Here is an 8,083-nt window from a genome sequence, read left to right on the forward strand (position 1 = left end):
GGCCCACAGCCGTTTAGCTAATCAGAATAATAATTGCTCCTCTTACACGCAATTATTTACAAAATGTTTCAGAGCGTAATTCAATTACATGTCAAAATACAAGATTTATTCATTGGACTGTGCAGAGCACACTTCAATTTAATCGTATAATAAAATACATCGTTTGACTTTGTCCGTCAATTGGCATGAAATTATTTTATTCAGAGTAGGAAAAAGTATATATGAGGATTCCTGTGGCAGTAAGACATTACATAAGATTTCAAATAAACTTCGTGAGATAAAATTATACTGTATACAAAAACGTTTCCTACGATTTTTTACGTAACACGACGTATTAAATATTTCCTTCTTCCTTTTTTTAATCGTGTATTAAACGTCACGTTATATGCTAATAACGCAGCGTGGGTTATTAGCACCTCAAGTGTATGTTTATACATATTTAAAGCGAAGAAATTTTTCTTAGTCTGATGTTCCTCATCTTTCAGCAGTAACAGTAACGCTATTATCAAAGTGTTTGCCTGTTAACGAAGGAGCTGACATCTCCCTTTTTTTGTTTGACAATTAATACCATGATTCGCAGGTACACACGCCTCGGTAAATAGATCGAATTACATAAAAAATGAATTAACTCGTCATAGTCCTAGAGCAGTATTCGATCGAGTGAGTCGTTAATGCTGACGCGTGGTGTTTTTGCTCTCAGTTGAATTACTCACTCAACGAAAGATGTATTAGGTTAATGGTCAACCGTGATACGTATCAACGTCCATAAAAACACGTATCAAGATGTGTTATAATACTCACCAACTATACAGGATATTTCGCAACATCAAATAGGAATTCCTCCCTCGTAAAGTCAGCGTCGGTCGGTATAAACTATTCCGTTGGTAAAATTAAAATAAGTTCTGTATTTCCCTTAAATGACATTTATGACGTTTATTTTGAAAGTGGCCTAAGTCCATTTGGCATTTATTTGTTGTTGGCTGTAGTGACGTGTAATACTTGAAGTGAATTGTCATAAAAAAAACATTTTACGGTCGGATACATTCAGAGTATACGATAATTTTGGACATACAGTCAGTGTAAGAAGTATTCATGCAGTAACCAATTTAAAATAAAATTAATAAGAAAAGAAATAAAAGGTTAACATTAACAATAATAAACTTTAATTTACGCATATTCTACTCTAGAAATATGTAGGAACGCTGGTTAATTAAGTCTTTTCCTAAAATTTATTAATAAAATAAATATATGAAGTTTTATTTTGAATTGGTTCCTGTACGAATACTTATTACACTGACTGTATACATTTTCGCACTTATGATAGTCAAAAAATTTACTTTGAAAGTGGCCCAAGTCCAAATCATTATTGATAATGTCAGAAAGTGTGGTAATTGTAATTAATTAGTATTTAAACAGTTAATCTTTTAAAGTAAGATTAATCTTACATTAACTGTTACCTTGTTACTGTTTCTCTGTTTATCTTTAATATTATTCATGTTTCTGGACAATTCTTTAACAACGTTAATATAATTGGCTTTTAGAAGTACCGCAGCGTTTCTAAAGTAACGAATAAACGAAAATGAAGTAATTCACACTGCGACGTGCTAAAATATCAGTGTGTAAAGAGATTAACAGATTGTTACGTCAATCTGATATCTCGGTCCCACCTCGATTTGTCATTCGTCAATTTAGAGGCAAATCGATCGCAGAACAGTCACTGTTTCACTTCTATTTCGTTACATCACAAATGATTTCCAGTGCAATTTGCTGTATCCTTTTTTTGCACGCCAACGAAGTCCAGAACTGAACGTATTCGATACAATTTTCATTAACGGCCATTACATTTCGTTTAATTAACACGTCGGGTGCCAAGCTGAAACTCGTGAAAATTTAACAAACCCAAAATCGTGTCTCGAGACTCTCGAAGATTAGTTAATTTAACATTTCTCGTAGTATTTCATTTTTCTTAAACCCGTCAAATTCACGAATTCTATCCAGATTTAATTCTATTAGCGTCTGACATTCGGAATGAATTTTTGTAGTTCCTTAATGAAAAGTCCTGTCATTCTTGGGTGACACGACGTCCAACGTATTAAAGGGGTAAACATACCCGGTGCCGTCCGAAGAAACGAACATAGCTAAGAATTTCTTTTTAAACAAACGAAAAATATTCTAGTAATAATTTTGAAGGAATTAGGAAGAACGTTTCTTAGTGTTCAAATTCTTGAGCAATGTGGGAGAATCGAATCAGTGTCGAGCGACCTGACGAGTAACAGCGAGAGACTTCACCGAGGAATCGAGACCCAGTGCCCTGGAATAAATAAAGAATAAAATCCTTGCTAACCGTGAACAGCTGACTGGTCGCTCGCGTTTGTGTTTACGTCACTTTTGTCACGATAACACGTCGGCTCCAGGCTGTCAAACGGTTAATAAAACCAGCGCAGGCCTAGATATGTATCCATTGTGCGAGAGCATAATGGAGGCCTGTCTCTACCCCTTTAGACATTCATAATACAACGCGGCCTTGCAAAACGACACGGTCTCTCTGTGACACCAGAGATAACGTAATCGTCAGCACGCAGTGGCGTTTACAGTAAAGCGGGCGCTTCTCTAACGACGCGATTCGCTGGCAAATTCTCTTGTAATTCGCTCCCTAATTGCTCGAGGAAACGAATCGGTCCAGTCGATGGCCAAATCCGCAAACACCCGACGAATCAATCAGGTTCACCTGGGTTCGTCCGCGGTCCGAAGTGGTCGACAATGATCGCGTTTTAACCCTTTCTTTGTTAAGGTGACAAATCACAGTTACGCTTTGGAAACAGATGCATTTTTAAACAATTTTTCTTCAACCGCATTCCCTTTGAGATGACTGTTTTATTTTTATCTATTCCGAGACAGTATTCGTGATTTTTTTGCAGCCAAAGTAACTGATGTAAATTGCGGAAATTTGGGAGGTTTATTTACACATGTATACGGAAGATTCGGTTGAATTTACAACTGTCCTGCTCAATTTTGTTTTGAAGTTACGAGCAATACTCCACGTCGTGTCGATTGATAAACTTTGCTGGGCTGAGTAAATGAAAATTGATTTCGGAAAAATGAAATGGAAAAGTATTAAAAGAATATTGTTAAAATGACGATACTTTGAACTCAAATCTTCGATTTTTTCCCGCGAATTTATGTTTTTAGTGTTCGTATAAGAATACGTATTTCCAAAATTTTATCTGGAAAGTTACTAGCAGCTGATTTCCACGCGAGTGGAAACGCGATTTCCACGCGAGTGGAAATCACCCTTAAGATTGTAGGTCGAGAATTAAACGCCACTTTCCTACTGGAAATTGGTATGAAATAACGGACCTGGATGTATGTATACGTTATTGGGCAATATTGGCGCTTTATTGAAACGGACATTGTATGACTGACGAGAGAGTTTACGGTCCGAACGAGTCGCTTCGCGTTGATTTCGATCAATCTTCCTTTTCAAAGTGGCTATTGATTCCAGGACGCATACCTGGCGCGGATTTATTGAGTTGTTACGTACGAGATAGCTGGTTTCACAGATACGAAAAGTTCTTCTCGTTTCGATCTACATTTCTGCGTAAATCGATCTTATTTCTTGCATTCTAATAATTTAGAGTGGCATTTTAATATTCATACATCTTTAAGACAGGACACCGCGACCAAAACTAGGTACCAGTTTTACTTTGTACCAGTTTTGTACAGATACGTTTACTTTCACGTTGATACTTTGTGCTCAGGTACAAATTTCTGCATTGAAAATTCAAATAAAATGTGGAGAATATACAGAAAATAAGAAACGTAAATAAATGATGATATCAAGGGAGGGCGGCGCGAACAAAACTAGGTACCAATAGTTATTGAGAAAAAATTTGGATACTTTGTACTTTTATCTAGTTTTTGACGCCGAATTCACAGGGGCAAACAACAAAATGTTTAAACAATTTTTTGGATTCTTCGATCCGAGTTTTTTTTTAAACGCAACAAAATTGTTTAAACATTTTTTGTTAACGCCATTGAATTCAGCGTGAAAAACTACATAAAAGTACAAAGTTTAAACATTTTTTCTCTACAACTACTGGTAGCAAGTTTGATTCCTCCCTTGATATCATAATTTATTTACATCTCTCATTTTCTGTATATTCCCCAAATTTTATTTTAATTTCGAATGGAGAAATTCGTACCCGAGCACAAAGTATCAACGTCAAAGTAAACGTACAAGGGCTGTTCCGTTTACTGTTCCCATTGCTGAAGGAGTGTATCCATTCTTTGATTAAGATATCAGGGTGAAGCGCAAAAAGTTACACAAACCTTGACAAATAATGGGACAACCGGTGCGCAATTTAGCCCCAGGTCGATATAAGTTTGCAAAAGGTTAAATGACAACATCGAAGAAGCAACGGGCATCGTTGTAACCGGGGCAACCCCCTATGGTGACCGAAAGGGTAGGGCCGGAGATAGAAAGGGGTGCGGCGAGCAATCATAGATACCGTTCCATTTAGCTCAACCCGTGTTTATTCGATCTAAGCGTGACCTAATCCCGTGGTTCTTTATCAGACTTACACTCGTAAAACTCGAATCTGTATAAATAAAATAGTTACTTTGACCGGAGGTCTGTGTGCTCGTTTCGCTGCAACTTCAAAAACGATATATGTATAATCAAAATATTCTGGCATGGAGGCCAGGTTACTTTCTAATGTAAAGAGCGAGACACAGGTCGATAGGCAAATTTAAATAAATGTTTCGACAGTTAGAGGTTGCACTTGCGGAATTAATACTGCAAACAGTATTAAACCAATGCAGGAGTCATGTAAGACAATGATAAAAAGAATGGAAATAAGCTAGTAATAACTAAGCAGTAGTGCGATAACATTATATAATAAGTTACGCACTTTAAATGAATGGATAAATAACAGGTCAATTATGTTTCGAAGCACACCTATCGGATGCCAATAAATAATTGTATAGGCTAAATAATACATGGAATCGTTGCGTTTCGTTCTTTCTTATCGATAAAAAATAATATTCCGATTTTCTTATTCTTAATCCTGAAGGTACATATGTATAAATATAATATCGAAATAACAGAACAAAAACGTTACCAGAACGAATATAAACATTTACTTACCACTGTCTAACATAGAATACACTTAACGATACACGAATTTCTTTAAACCCACATCCGCCCAAACGAAGCGGCCAGCAAACGCTGATGGGAAATAAAATTAGTTGAAAATAAAAACGAGACGATAGATATGTCCAAGTCAGAGGCAGGCATTTTACCAAGCCTGTGTAGAAGAGACTAATGGAATTGCGTAAAGCTTGAAACGAGCGCACGGTTTGTCCGATTTAAATCGGCGTTTGCTACTGCATAAAATCGAAGCATGTTTTACGCTTCGTTTGACTGCTTCCGACACAGCTCCTCGACCCCTTTGCCAAACGTACCCACGCGTTTCGTTATTCTCCATTAATCATTTACCTATCGCGTTATTATCGTTCTTCGAGCTACGAATAACAGTCTCGGCGAAGAATAGAAATCTGTAATAAAGAGTCGACTTTATCGCGTTTGCCCGAACAACAGTTCGCGAAACAGGAACGTTGGATTGGTCCATGAGTTCATGTGGTCGGAAAAAATGTTTGGATGAATTATATTAACGTCAGATTTACGGAACACCGTAATTTTGACCTATTCCAAATTTTTTACAGTAAAAGTTAGATTTTATCTATATTAAAAAGAACGTGCTCAAAAAGTTCTTAGGAAGTAAACTTAACCCTTTATTTACTGGCGGGATTTATTCCCGACAGTTTTCTCATGGTATATTAATTTAAACGTTTTGAAATCTATCGTGACTTTCAAGTCCACTTCTATGAAGCTTGTTTTTTAATTGTTGGATGGCAGCACAAGCTTTTTATTGGAAGCTTGTTAGGGAGAACTCTGTGAGATGATATAAGACCAAGATGGACGAAGTTATAAGTGTCTAGAAGATTGAAGATGGTTCATGTGTTGGCATATATAAAATAGTTATTTAATTAAAAATAATTACATAATAATAATAATACTAATAATATAACAATTTAATAGTTATTTATTTTTTATTTAAATCCTTTTCCATATAATCAATAACCTTGGTGATAACTTTCAATGAAAATTGTGCCGTAGGTTTACTTACACTTAAACTAAATATTTAAAAAAGTTAGAACAAATTTTAAAAGCTTTTGAGAAATTCAGTAAATAAATGGTTAAAGAAATAAACAAACAATATAACAAGGGTATTTCAAACCTCCGCAAACCTAGCAACAAAGTACAGCAAAGATCTTAAAGCAAACCAACGAATGTTTATGCAAAGCTTCGTTAACGTAAGCGCCTAACAAAAGCGACGTTTCCATGACAGCCGTAAGACTGCGTGAGAATCCGAACAGAACGCGCGGCGTTGTTCGATTCGTATGCGCAAACATCGTAGCTGGTTGTTAAAAATCTAAATTTATAATGAACGAGCGCCTAATTATTGTTTGCATTGGGAACACAGACACGGTAAATGATATCCTCTGATAGGTATGCGCGGACCCAGTTATGTAATGACCTAACGACTGTCCGATAACTTCTGTCTACGTATCTACGGCAATTCAATTTGATAGATAGCGAATGATACGGCATATTTTTGTTCAACCGACGAGATTCCTCGCGATATTTACGAAGAATCACTGAAAACGCGACGCCCGCCGATAAGATAAGTTCCCAAAGGAGAATGAAACGATAAGAATTCTCACGACGATGGTATTGTATTCCACGAACGAAGTTATAAGTGCAACGATGATCGCTACGCGCAGAAAAATGATCGATAAGTCATCATTTTACTTGAACTAATTACATGTAATTCAAGTGAATTAAATTTTCAACGCAGCGAGTTTTGACGTTAGTCAACGCGTTTATAAACGTTAGTTAACCGTAGACATTATTAATTGCAATTTTATTGATGTTTCAATGGCGAGTATTCTTGTTATGCAAAATATAAAAATGCAAGGCAGGCAATGAGTTGCAATGGTTATCAAAATTGTACAGAAATAGCTCGATAAGTGCGCGTTATTCAGCAATTAAAAAGTATAGCACGACGTCACGTATTTGAAATACAATCCACACGCTGGCAACGAAGCACACATTTCGATTTATCACGTTTCGCCTCTTCTGCGAATCCATCTGCCAGATGAGAAATTAATAAAAGAACTTCTTTCATGGCGCAACACGACCCTCTGTGAATAAATCCCGATTACTTTAACCCTTTGAGCAGTGCGGTCGCATATCTACATCCTACTTTAAGGAGTTATATCTAATCAAGGTTTAAAAATAAACATCGATTTTATAAGTCTTCCATTTCCATTAAGTATTTCTTTTTTTTTTCAATAATGATTGAAGAATTGTCGATACACCAAATTTTTTAATTACTCGAGAAAGATTATTTTTTTGTTTCTTCTGTGCCACGCGATTCGTACAGCAATTGAAAACTAATCTCGTGTGAATAAGCCTTGTCATAGAACGATACACTGTTGCGTTTGCATGTGACGTAAACGAATGTTTGAGGTATCACGATGATAACGATTGAAATATATCATCCGACAGACGGGGCAATGAATGTTCTTTGGGGTGTACTAATTGTTTGTGTCGAACAGTCTTAAAATTGGAGTTATCGGAAATAAAAATTATCTGTGTACAAAAACATGGCAATACGAGAAACGTTCAATTAGAAGTGAAAATTACGAAACTATTTAAGTATTATTTCTACGCACTTTACTTTTCAAATCAATTATTCATTATTTCAAATCAATAATTACCTAAACACCATCTCGGAATTATTTTATATGACGAATTAAGTAAAACATTGAAAAAGAAAGAAGTTTCTCTTCCAGTAAGCATAACAATATGTTTCCAACTAACATTTTAAAGTTGCCAGCTCTATACGTAGAATAGTCATTCAATAATATGTATTATTTACAGTTGAATATTTTCATTTGCTTGCCACCTATCAAAATACCTGTTTTCTCTTTGGTGCCTCTAAATAATTTGATAAAG

The sequence above is a fragment of the Hylaeus volcanicus genome, chromosome 4 (assembly GCF_026283585.1).
Source record: "Hylaeus volcanicus isolate JK05 chromosome 4, UHH_iyHylVolc1.0_haploid, whole genome shotgun sequence".
Lineage (NCBI taxonomy): Eukaryota > Metazoa > Arthropoda > Insecta > Hymenoptera > Colletidae > Hylaeus > Hylaeus volcanicus.